This window comes from Rattus norvegicus, chromosome 5, assembly GCF_036323735.1.
Source record: "Rattus norvegicus strain BN/NHsdMcwi chromosome 5, GRCr8, whole genome shotgun sequence".
NCBI classification, from domain to species: domain Eukaryota; kingdom Metazoa; phylum Chordata; class Mammalia; order Rodentia; family Muridae; genus Rattus; species Rattus norvegicus.
In genome coordinates this window covers 106,916,070-106,929,922 of record NC_086023.1, presented here as the reverse complement: position 1 = coordinate 106,929,922, position 13,853 = coordinate 106,916,070, and the positions used below count along the sequence as shown (strand labels likewise).

Sequence of the window (13,853 nt, the reverse complement as noted above, 5' to 3'; positions counted from 1 at the left end):
ATTGAGCACGTAGGCATGAAAAATTTAAATGTCTAGGAAAATAAATAGGGCACATAAAAAAGATTTTATTGAGTTTCTCCAAATCAAAACAGAATAGTAAATAACTGCTTTGTAAAGAGCATTGTAGGAAGTCTCTGCCATTGTTAGGAGAGTTCTTGGGTCCCTCCACAGCCACGGATGCAGAAGCTTAGGGGCTAACTAGAAAGAAAATATACTACTCCCTTCAATGATTTCCTACATAGAGAGATGGCTTATTAAATCTTTTAGTGGCACAAGTGAATTTTCCATTTTCAGAATTCTTAGCCCAGATCAGCTGTTCATGAAGCACAGACCTACTTAGAAGCATTTGGTTGTTTTCTTTAGCTGAAAATGCTATATACTATTTATGATGCCATACCCTTCCAATTATGATGTAATATGTTTACACTGATGACCTCATATCCTGGCAGTTATGACATCACATTCTTCTGATTATGATGTCATCCCTCTGATGGTGTCATAGCCTCCCAACTAGGATGTCATAGTCTTCAAATTATGATGTCATCTCATTCTATTTATGATGTCATAGCTTTCCAATGCAAATAAAAGTGGATGAATCAAGTACATTTAAAACCCATGCTTGTCACTCTTGGAAGAAGAGGGTGACTCTAGTTCTGCTTTTTTATGTTCTTTTGTCTGCAGACTCTAGCCTCTCCCCCTGCCTTTCTCTCTCAACCACTTTGAAAAGGATTTGTTTCCATTGCACCAAATTCTAAGTCCACATAAATAATAGATGTCCTTCTACTATGTGAGCTACCAGAGAGGCTTGAAGATTCTTGTGTGCACGGTAACAAAGATGGCAGTGCCAAACAGTGCCAGAGCCATGATCCCCTAGAGTTCCCTCAGGTGGGGGTGGGGGGCTCAAACTTGATCAAGACATCCTCAGGTACTCACTTGGGTGCCCATCAGTTGAATGGCTAGAGAAACCTGGCACATATGCCCAATGGAATTTTATGGAGCTGCAATAAAACCCCAAATCAGGCAAACAGGTACAACTGGAAGTCATTCTATTAAATGAAAAGGCAGACTCAGAAAGGTAAATGCTGCATGTTATTCTCTCATACGTAGAATTTAGATTTAAACTTATATGCGTGTGAGAATGTATGTGTCTATGTGGAAGTAGATTATGTAGAAAGCAGATCATGAGAGGGGAGGAAGAGATCTTGAGGGCAGTCGGTCAGAGTGATGGCATCTACATAGCAATAAGCCATCAGGATCAACGTGTGAAAGGAGGGCAGTGGGGAGGGGAAACAATGAGAGCAAACCATAGCGATGTCATGGGGAAACCCACCACTTTGTATACTAAGAAAGTGTAACGCACATAAACATGCTCAGGTAAGGCAGGTGATGGCGGCACACACCTTTATTCCCAGCACTCAGAAGGCAGAGGCAGGTAGATCTCCGTGAGTTCCAGGCTGGCCTGGTCTACACAGCGAGTTCCAGGATAGCCAGTGTTACAGAGAAACCCTGTCTCTACAACCATACCAAAACAAAACCACAGGTTCAGGCGAGAGGCTTAAACTCTTCCTCCAAGTGATAAATGCATGTTTATATGAATAAATATAAAACCCGACGATGACGGTGATGATGATGATGATGATGATGATGATGATGATGATGATGATGATGATGATGATGTAGCTCTGAGGCTCAAAACTGGAACCTTGTACATACTAGGAAAATGCTCTACTACTGAGCCCAAACTCAAAATTCATTTTTAAAGTTTATTAGCATACAGAATAGATTTCAGTATAACACTTTTATATACATGTCATTGGACCTTGAGTTCAAAATTCTTACAGAAACATCTTCATTGAATGCACAGGAAGGGCACTCAGGTAATGGGGGCAGACACATTGTTGGAAACCTTTAGATAATTTTATTTGGGGTGGGACCTCCAGGTAAGAAACGTGGATGAACTAACAGCACCTGATATGTGCCAATCCCGTTCTAAACTTGTCTTCTGCATGAACTTAACCCTACATGAATCCTATCGAGGAAAGATCATTGTTAATCTCTTTTAAGAGAAGGAAATTGAGGCTTTAAAGGGTTAAACAACTTGCCAAAAGTTACAGAAAGGGGATCATAAAGGAGGAGGAAGAGATTTTAAGGGAGGTGGGAACTAGAGTATAGAATACACCGGATGAGAAAGCAGGAAGGGTGACTTCAGGGGAAGAGAGGAGCAGGAACGGAGGAGAGGGGAGGGGAGCGGACAGGAGGGAAGGGGGTTGGGCAGAAGGGTACTTGTGAGGAGCATGCACAAGTAGAGGTTGATCTAACTCCAACCTAGTTTTTTTCAGACCCACTTCCACCATTGGCGCTGTCTTGCTTTCTAAGTTTCCAAAATGTTGCAGATTCTGTGCATAGTCGGCTTTGACCTCATCACCCTCCAGCACCTAACAGTTCGGAAGTGCCCGCGATGGCTCTCTGGTGACTGCTAGTTAACGCTCAGGCTAGGAGGAGGGAGAGCAGAGGTAAAGCTCTCTTCCCCCAGCTCTCAACCAGTATCTCCCCAGAGATGATGGAGGAAAAACAAGCTTCCGATGGGCCTGAGAGCTTTGCTGCCTCTCAGAGGACCCAGTAGTTGAGTTGACATAGCAACCTGGACTTTAGCGTCCCATGTGGTCAGTGTCTCCTTCCTTTCTCACCTCATCAGTGCCACAGCGGTACTTCCTGTGGTCTCCTCCCAAACAACGCTTGCACTTAAAGAGTTTTACCTTGAGGGTTAGGTCTGCAGACTCACTCCAGCCAGAGGCGTGAATTTCATAAACTGAAAACTTGCGAATGCTAAATGAATCACTGAGGCCTATAGAATTGTCTTAGAACGTATTGCTAATTGGAATAACAGGCGAATCCATCTGCAAGAAATATCAAGCCTATCAGCTGATTTTCCACATGTTTATTTATTTTTGTCAGCACACACTAATTGTACAGTGGTGGGCTTCCTAAAGATATTTTAATTTCAGTATATAATGTGTTTTATTAGAGGAAAGAATTTATCTCTAAACTCTATGGCTTAGTCAGTTGGGAAAATTGCTTAATATAACTTCTTTGGCCTTGGGTACAGCTTTTGAAAATATTGCATGCTGTGTAACTGTATTAAGGGTCCAAATTACTCTCCAGGTCTAATATGAAAGGTAAGAGTACAAATTAATAGACTATTGAAAACACACAGCTATATACACATATTCCATTAGACTTTTCTCCAATATATTGACTCTAGAAAAGCTTTTCTTACGAGCTATGTTATGATGTCTAATTGTAATTTTTTGTCTTAAATATGTCTTAGCATCTTCATTTTCTTTTTGACCACTTGACTGCTCTCCTAGCTTGGTCCTTGTTCCTCCATTTATTTTCTATGAGAAACTACATCAAGGAAAATTAATCATAATCTCTGAGACTTGAGTTGAGCTATATATCAAAATTACATTGTGAAGCACAGAGAGGCAAGATGTTCTGAAGAGACTGCGTGGGAGACAGGGTGCTCCTAGCACTGGTCCTTCACGCATCTCTCTTGGTTAGATCTGCCAGTTAAACTGAGCTCCCAGAGATCCAGCATAAGGCAACTTTGTTTCCATATCGCTTCCCCTTGTAACTCTTCCCGCTTGGTGAAATCCTTGTCCCCATAGAAGTCCCAATAAGGTCTGTTGCCTTCTGGGGACTCTCTGTATAAAAAGTGCTTTTACAAATGTTAAAAACAAAATCCTCCACAGTGACAGCTAAGCTCCAAGCTTCACTTGAGGCAATATTTTCCCCTCCACCAATGCTGAGCTTTGTTGGACAAAAAGGTGTGAATGACTACATTCAGCGGACTATAAGGGTTCTGAGCAAGGAAGGAGTGAAGTTTGAGATCTAAATGATCATTTTGGCCCAGGATTGTGCCCCTGACAGCAGGACCTCATTGTAGTGTGATTGGGTCCTTTTTAAAAAACAAAAACATAAACAAAAAACAAGTTCTGTTCATAGGTCCATCTTGGTGACAACACAAGTTGAAATGATGCACTAACTAATTTGAATGTCTTTTCTTTTTTCTTGGATATTTTATGTATTAATATTTCAAATGTATCCTCTTCCCCGCCCCTCCCCCTGCTTCTATGAAGATGCTCCTAATCCCACCCACCCACTCCCACCTCAATGCCCTGGCATTCCCCTACACTGGGGAAATGAGCCTTCACAGGACCAAGGGCTTCTATTGATGCTGGACAATGACATCCTCTGCTACATATGAGGCTGGAGCCAGGGGCCCCTCCATGTGTACTCTTTGGTGTGGTTTAGTTCCTCAGAACACTGGGGGGTCTGGTTGGCTGATATTGTTGTTTTTCCTATGGGGTTGCAAACACCTTCAGCTCCTTCAGTCCTTTCTCAACTCCTCCAATGGGGTCCCTTGCTCAGTTCGATGGTTAGCTGCAAGCATCCTCATCTGTATCAGTAAGGCTCAGGCAGAGCCTCTCAAGAGGCATCCATATCAGGCTTATGTCAGCAAGCACTTCTTGGCACCCGCAATAGTGACTGGGTTTGGTAGTTATATGTATATGGGCTGGATCCCCAGGTGGGGCAGTCTCTGGATGGCCTTTCCTTCTATCTCTGCTCCAAACTGTGTCTCTGTATTTCCTATTAATATTTTTGTTCCCCCTTCTAAGAAGGACTGAAGCATCCACATTTTTGTCGTCTCTCTTCTTCTTCTGTTTTTTCTTCTTTTTTTCGGAGATGGGGACTGAACCCAGGGCCTTGCGCTTGCTAGGCAAGCTCTGTACCACTGAGCTAAATCCCCAACCCCTTGTCCTTCTTCTTGAGCTTCATGTGGTGTGTGGATTATATTTTGGGTAATCCAAGCTTTTGAGCTAATATCCACTTATTAGTGAGTACATAACATGTGATTTGATCTTAGCCGTTCTGACTGGTGTGAGGTGGAATCTCAGGGTTGTTTTGATTTGCAATTCCCTGATGACCAAGGACATTGAATATTTCTTTAGATGCTTCTCAGCCATTTGGCATTCCTTGGTTGAGAATTTTTTGTTTAGCTCTGTACCTCATTTTAAAATAGGACTATATGTTTCTCTGACTTCCTGAGTCTAACTTCTTAAGTTCGTTTTATATATTACATATTAGCCATAGAGATTGGATATAGAATTGATAAAGATCTCTTCCCAATCTGTTGGTTGCCATTTTGTCCTATTGAGAGTGTCTTTTGCCTTACAGAAGCTTTGTGATTTTATGAGGTCCCGTTTGTCGATTCTTGATCTTAGAGCATAAGCCATTGGTGTTCTGTTCAGGAAAATTTCCCCTGTGCCTGTGTTCAAAGTGCTTTGTGGCTTCCCTTGAGTTTTTCTGACTCCAGTAGGGCAGTTTCCCCTGATGATGACAGTGCAGCACCTTCTGGTCTTAAGCCTTCTCTCGGGCTACCTATGGCTGAGTTTCTTTGCCCTGGATTCACATTATATTTTGTGGGAACACCTTTGAGATGAAAAGGTGTTTTTATAACATTCACAACTAGATCCTGGGAATCATCACTGGCCACAGGAAGACAGTGTCAGCCTGCATTTATTCCCATGGTTCAAGAAAAGAACATGGGTGAGAATGGGATGACAGAGTTGTTAGAGTAGAATGGGGGAAATGTGAGCCAACGTTGGGAGTGACTCTAAACCCTCATGCTGTGCCTGACAGAAAGGAAACGACAGTATGCTTCTCTCTGTTCTACAGAGCCAGAAGAGTCCTGGCAAGCAGGGATGTCAGTCATTGCCGCAAAGGACACTGCCAATCCAGTGCCTCCTACAGGTATGGAGAACCCCTAGTACTCTGCGGGAAAATAAAATTCAGCAAGAAATCAAACAGGTGATAGATGACAAACGGTTGAAATATCTGCATTAGGAAGCAGGCACATGGGTATGTGCACACACGCACAGTAAGATGTCCGTTGTGGGGGGCAGAAACCATTGCAGTGGTTTCCAAGGACAATTTCAAGATAGTAATAGAGTTCACGTTTTATTACTTTAAAGCATCTTTTAGTAAATGAGGGCTACTAGGATGGGCTAGGAACATGAAGAGTGTTTGTCTTAAGGAGTCATTTGTTGTGTGAATAGCAAAAGGGCTTAAGAGGCAGTCTTAGAAGCTAGCGGTTCAAGCTGACAGCCCCCCATGTCCCTACTCTTATGGAATAATATCTCTAAAGCATTCCTTAATACTTAAAAAGGGAGGCATAACTATTAAAATGAAGAAACAACATGATAACAATGTGCAGATAGTACCATCATGTAACAATGGTATTTCAAATCATCAGGTGAGGTGACCAGGTACTTATGTGAAACAAAATATACACTGGAATATTTCCTGAAAATCAGTGAGAATATATTTGGAAGAGAGAAATAGTGAGAGCCTCTCATCTGCAATGTTAACAAGAGACAGGAATCCAAGAACACATGAAGAATATCATAAGACTTAGTTGTGGTTCATAAAAAATAGGGATCTGTGATAGTACAGATAGAAAAATTAATACTGTAAAGATGCCAACTAAACTTATAGGTTTAATGTAATCTAATCCAAACATGTGGTATTTTTAAATTGACCATGGGAAGATAAAACTTAGATGGAGCCAAAAAGAATAAGTAAATAAACATCTCAAAAAAGAGAGTTAAAGATCGGCCTTACTGGGAATTAACTTAAAGTCCACAGGAGAGGAAAGAGTATTACTAAATTTCCAGGAACAAAATCAAATTAGATATTTCCCAAAAGGTAGGACATTAAAGACTAAATGAGATCAAATCAGCAAAACTCAATAGGTGGGAGAGATGGGGATCTCTGTGGTGCCTTTGTAGAGAAGGGCATTCCAACTTGAAGGAAATGAAAGAAAACACAAAGGGAAAACTGAGGAGATCTGATTTACTGGAAAATCTGAAGCATCTGCAAGGGGGGAAAAGTAAACTTCAAATCAGACCAAAACTTAGGAAGAGAAAATTGTCCAAACAAAAGAGGAGAGGGGTTTGCATCTGGATAAAGGGACTTAGAATCCACACATCTCCCCAGAAAACAAGAGAGTGTGAGCAGAAAAGTGAAGAGTCCTCAGTGGGCCTTTATTAGTAATTCTATTTCTAGCCATCTAGCCTAAAAATTCACCAAGGTGCACAAAAAGCAAATTTATTATTTATGACAGGAGGTCACTCGAAATAGCCTTTCTCTCCCGCTGGAGGGGAAGACCTAATAATCACACTCACATGTAACAGAGGACACTGCTGAAGTGGTGCTTCTCGAGAATAACCAGCCACGTGCAAAACTCACTAAACGTGTGTGGGAAAGGCGAAGTACAACATGAATGTCCTTATGTGTATGAATGTATGTACTGCATATGTGCTTACACGTGTACATACAGATAAACATGTAACACTGGAAGGGAATACTTTCAAACATTAGCAGTGGATTAGTAACAAATGGGAATGCTTTTCCCTTCATTTTCTTCTTAAATTATTAAGTCTAATTTAAGTTGGCCCAGGAAGTAAACACACACTATTTCAGTTACTTTAAAAGGTATGCATATATCTTATGATTATTAACCTAAGCAAGAACAAAAAAGTTGGATGGCTCGCACTTCCAAATTTCAAAATTTACCACAAAAGTGCAGTAATCGAGAAAAATGTGGTGCTGCTTCTGTATATGGAAACATGTCAGTGGAATAGGGTTGAAAGTTCAGAGTTCAGTAATGAAATACATATAAATGTGCCCTTGTTGACATATATGTTTATATGGTGGGTTGAATCGGAATGACGTGTTTGAAACCTTGGCCCATAGGGAGTAGCACTCTTAGGAGGTGTGGCCTTGTTAGAGAAACTGTGTCCCTATAGGGGGGCATGCTTTGAGGTCTCCTGTGCTCAAGCTCCATCCAGTGTGGAGCACCGTCCGCTTTTGCTGCCTGTTATCAGGATGTAGACCTCTCAGCTCCTTCTCCAGCGCCATGCTTCCATGGTGTATACCATATGATACTGGACTGAACCTCTGAAATGGTAAGCCTGCCCCCAGTTAAATGTTTTCCTTTATAAGAGTTGCCTTGGTATATAAATTACAATTTATAGTAGATATACATGGTCAATGTACAAAGGTTTTCTCTAAGCAGATCAAATGATGTCCCAAAAGCAAGCACTAAGTCTGTAAAACTCAGACGGAAACAACTGTGACATAACTTGATGTTAGGGGCCAATTTCTTTATTTTTTATTTTATTTAGTGTATGGCCTGTATGTCTGTGCCATGTGCATGCCTGCTGCCCATGAAGGCCAAGAGAAGGTGACAAAAACCTCTCAAAGACCAAAAGAGGGTGTCAGATACCCTAGAAGTAGATTTCAAATAGTTGTGAGTTGCCATGTGGGTGCTGGGAATTAAACCCAGGTCCTCTGGAAAAATACCCAATATTCTTAACCACTAAGCTAGTTCTCAAGTCCAGGCAACAATTTCTGCTATGGGTCATCAATAGCACAAGTATTAAAGCAGCGAGCAGGCCAGGTAGGCTGCCCAGGTTCCAATCTTCTATTAAGAGAGTGAGAAGACAGCTCATGGAATGGTGGCTGACAATATGTGCTACAGAATATAGAGAGAGCTTTCAGAAGTTAAGAATAAAGCAAATAACCCCACCCAAAGCAAGACCAGCAGAGCTGTGGAGGTGCTCAGTCAGCTGACACAGGGACCTGACCCCCTTCTGCTTCCCAAACCCATGTTTTACAAAGCTAAGCTTGGTGGTGCACACTTTAATTGCCAATACCAGGGAAGCAGAGACAGGTGTGTCTCTGGGGCTTGCCGGCCAGGTTCAGGGTGAGACCCTGTCTTAAAAACCAAATCAAGCAGACCTAAGAACTAACACCCAAGGTTCACTTCTTACACGTAAATGCACATATATGTACCCCCACCCACCCACTTGCTTACCCACACAAACACAAAACTAGCTGATAATTAAAATAAGCCTTCCTCCGAAAAAAGAAAGGGTACATGCATAAATAAAATGCACAGGGATGACAAAATAACAATAGTAATAATTTATTATATGCTATATAATAATAACAACAATAATAAAGTATTTTCTACCCACTAGAATGCCTGTTACCACCATTAGTAGAGGTGAGTTGTTGAAATCCTTATATGTATGTTCACAGCAGGAATGAAGAATTGTGCAGTAATTTGGGGGGGAGTGGAATGCCAGTTTTTCAAAAGTCAGGATTTACAATATTAACTACCCCATTGCTTTGTCCCTTGACCTATACCAAATATAACCACAAACACCTACCAATAGAAAGTGTGCACGTGAATGTTTGTGGCAGTATTATTTGAAGTAGCCAGAGTGGAAACATAAATGTCTACTACAATTCGTAACAGTAGCAAAACTACAGGTAGGAAGTAGCAACCAAATAATGTTATGGGCAGTGAGGGTCACCACAACAGGAGGAACTGTACTGAAGGGTTGTAGCATTGGGAAGGTTGAGGACCACTGTGTTAAGGGAAAGAAGCCAGGCACGAAGAGCCAGCTATTTGTAATAACGTATCAAAAACTGCTAAGAGAAAGTGGTGCTCGGGGGATAGAGAAATGAAGAAATGGAAGGGTTCCAGGCTTCCTTGAACAGTAAGAGAAAGACCCTGGAGTTAAGTGGGGTGTAACCAACCCATCTCATGTATTCCAAGACAGCTGTAAATGTGAAGCACAGTACTAAGAACTTAAAATGTTATGTGATATTTTGTGAATTTTTTTGTTTGTAATTCTATTGTGCAATTTTCAGTCATAAACTTTGAAAATGACAATAATGTTTCACGGTGTCACTCAATAAACATACGTTTGCTTTGTCTGTTTGTATGTGTTTGTGGTTCTAATTTTACAGTACTACGAGGCTTCAACTGTGTGAGGGTCCAAGCGCAAACAGCTAAATTAACACTCTTGGATGCTGTGACACCCTAACTCATGCACACTTTGACAAATAACTAAGAAAGTTCACTGCCTTTCAAATGTTTGTAACAGAATTTAAAGATAAAACCTGGCTTATGGATTTAGTGTTTTACTGGATTTAACCACTCAGTGAGTTAAACATCTCTTTTTAAGGTGAACTCAATGTATCAACATATTTCAAATTCCAACAGCGTTTTCAATGAAGCTGAAACTATGTGATGCTCAAATGAAGGAAAGCATTTATGCTTTTCCACACACCGCCAAAATACAGTCCTGGCGACAGTGAAAACGCACACCCTTGCTTCCTGGCTTGATGCAAGAACTAGAGAATAGCTTTCAAGACTTCTTAGAAAATAAGTGGGTTTTTTTTTTTTGTTGTTGTTTGTTTGTTTTTTGTTTTGTTTTTGGTTTTTGGTTTTTTTTTTTTTGTTTTGTTTTGTTTTGTTTTGTTTGGTGTGTTTGTGATTACATTTCACCAGGTGTAAATAGGTTACTGCTATTTTCCACATGGAAAGGCATGCAGCTGCAACCTGACATCGACTTACCGGGGAAACGGATCTCATCTTTACTCTACCGTCATAGGCCTGTTTTTCCAGAGAGAAACACCCCTCGAGTTGAAATCATGCTTCACCCCTGTCATCTCTCCCGCAGCTCCTACATTTGCGAGCAACTATTTTCAAGGACGAAGCACACCAAGAGTGAAACCGCAAAATACCTAATGAGATGTAGCAGGTGTGCATCTGAAGCCAGGGCTAGCTCGAAAGGGGCTGCCTGTATGTGGGATACAGTCTAGCTGGGCTGCCTTGTCTGGCCTCAGTGGAGAGGCAGCGCCTAAGCCCTGCAGAGACGTTTGATGCATAGACCTGCAGAGGTGGTGGGGGAGATGCAGCGAGTCCCCACCCGTTCAGAGGAGAAGGAGAGAGGGATGGGGAAAGGGTTGTTGGATGGGATGACCAGGAGGAGGTGCAGTGAGCAGAATGTAAAGTGAATGAATAAAAATAAAGTTAAAAAAAGAAAAGGAAAGAAAGACCTGGTGAGTGAACATCATGGGAACCGAGAACTCCAGCTCCCTCTGTCAAGCCAGACTCCCAAGTTCTAGTACTTAGAAATGTTTAATATTATTAGTGATATGATTTAGAGACATGTTAGGTGGTTTTAAAGATTTGTTTCTATTTTTAAAATGTATATTCGTTCATGTGCATGTATACACGTGTCTGCCATGTGTGTGTAAATATGGAATTGAGAGGAGGGTGTCAGGCTTCCTGATCTGGAGCTACGGGAGTTTGTGAGGCACCTGCTATAGCTGCTAGGAACCGCACTGTGTCTTCTGGAATCTCAGTACTTGCTATTAACTGCTCAACCACTTCTCCAGCCCTTCCTAAGTGATAAAAGACTCTCACGACAGGATACCCTATAACTAGGATTATCGTACTGAAGATTATATTTCATCTATCTGTGCTGGTGGATATCGTAAAAATCATGGCCAAACATCGTGTCATCGGCTTTATCTTGTTACTTGTGTTAGTAGCGTTTGTGTGTTCCTTTTTGTCCAATGAGATCCCGAGATGCCAATAGGTTGGACAACCCTGGCTGTAGGCTTATGACTATTCCCAGAAAACATCAAATTATACCCATCAATGATTAAACAGTTAATTCCATGTCACGTGGATTTTATTTCCATCAGATTTTTACATTATTCAACATATGCTTCGCACTAAATGCAAATCAAGTATGTGTCTGGCTCAGATACTCCACGTGACCCAGTTCTGTAAAATCTGGACACATGCTGAGCTCTTAGCCCTTTACTTTTGTCGTTCAGCCTATTTCTCTAGGAGGTTGTACTTGCGAGTTTTTACAGGGTTCAAATGGGCACCACACCCAGCCACAATGCCTGTGCATACATGTGCATGCACATACAACCTCACAGCTTACAAAACAGAAACTCAGAGAAAGGCTTTATAAGAAAAAAGAAGTGTGTAGTTAGGAAATAATCTCATAAGATGCTATGCTTTTAATGTGGTTGGAAGTTACTGAGATACGAACCAGTGGAGACTACAGTTGATCAGGCCATGGTAAGTTTTTTTGTTTTTTGGGTTTTTTTGTTTATTGTTTTTTGGGGATTTTTGTTGTTGTTGAGTTTTTTTTGGGGGGGGGGTTGTCTTTTTGGGGTTTTATTTTGTATAAGGATTGTGGACTTTGGGGCAATAGGGAGCTAGCAGGCAGGTTTAGGAGAGAAGTGTTCACATCACAATGCATCTTAGGAAAGGGTCTGTTGGCAATGCATCGGAAAAACCTACACACGTATTCTCAGCCAATGGGTCTGATAGGAGCTGGCTGAAACACTGCAGGCAATAGGTTTCAAGAATCTAAAGAGTAAAAGAGGAGGCTAGTTCCTCCCTCTTCCAGAGACAGCCACATCTCGTGTAGTGCAAACCTTGTCCTGTAGACCAGACAGTGAATGTCGGTGAGAAATGGATTTGGCCATATTGGTTGCCTGGTTACCAGGGCTGCCTTCTCTGCATCTGACAAAGTGGAGATTGTTGCCACCAACGACTCCTTCAATGACCTCAACTACATGGTCTACATGTTCCAGTATGACTCTACCCATGGCAAATTCAATGGCAGTCAAGACTGAGAATGGGAAACTTGCCATCAACGGGAAGCCCATCGCCATCTTCCAGAAGTGAGATCCCGCTAACATCAAATGGGGTGATGCTGGTGCTGAGTATGTCGTGGAGTCTACTCATGTCTTCACCACCATGGAGAAGGCTGGGGCTCACTTGAAGGGTGGGGGCAAAAGGATCATCATCTCAGTCCTTTTGGTCAATGCCCCATGTTTGTGATGGGTGTGAACCATGAGAAATATGACAACTCCCTCAAGACTGTCATCAATGCATCCTGCACCACTAACTGTTTAGTCCCCCTGGCCAAGGTCATCCATGACAACTTTGGCATCGTGGAAGGGCTCATGACCACAGTCCATGCCATCATTGCCACTCAGAAGATTGTGGATGGCCCCTCTGAAAAGGTATGGTTTGATGGCCATGAGGCAGCCTGGAACATCATCCCTGCATCCACTGGTGCTGCCAAGGCTGTGGGCAAGGTCATCCCAGAGCTGAACCAGAAGCTCACTGGCATGGCCTTCTGTGTTCCTACCCCCAATGTATCTGTTGTGGATCTGACATAAATGCTGCCCGGAGAAACTGCCAAGTATAATGACACCAAAATGTGGAAAAGCAGGCAACTAAGGACCCACTAAAGGGCATCCTGGGCTACACTGAGGACCATGTCATCTCCTGTGACTTCAAAAGAAACTCCTACTCTTCCACCTTTGATACTGGGGCTGGCATTGCTCTCAATGACAACTTTGTAAAGCTCATTTCTTGGCATGACAATGAATATGGCTACAGCAACATGGTGGTGAACCTCATGGCCTACATGGCCTCCAAGGAGTAAGAAACCCTGGACCACCCACCCCAGCCCTGCCAGGATACTGAGAGAAAGAGAGAGGCCCTCAGTTGCTGGGGAGTCTCCATCCCAACTCAGCCCCCAACACTGAGCATCTCCCTCACAATTTCCATCTCAAATCCCCCACAGTAACAGGAGGGGCCTAGGGAACCCTCCCTGTTCTCTTGAATACCATCAATAAAGTTTGCTGCACTATCACACCCCCCCCCAAAAAAAGAAAGGAAGGCATTTAAGGCAAAGGCCAAAGCATACACAGTAAGGCACAGAGGAGATAAATGGCTGCTGAGGGGATTCTGTTGTTAAAATCCGATATGCTACCTTACAACTTGTCATGTCTGGTCTTTCTGAAAAGGGGTTTGGCACGGTGAGGAAGCTACACTTTGGTTGTCATATAACAAGGATTATGTTCTGCAGCAATCACAGATCAATGAATTA

General features: G+C 42.2%; 1 pseudogene; it reads left to right on the top strand.

Annotated features, from left to right (window-relative positions):
• The first annotated feature begins 12,408 nt into the window (after positions 1 to 12,408).
• On the top strand, positions 12,409 to 13,406 carry LOC134486950 (glyceraldehyde-3-phosphate dehydrogenase-like; annotated as a pseudogene).
• The last annotated feature ends 447 nt before the right edge of the window (positions 13,407 to 13,853 follow it).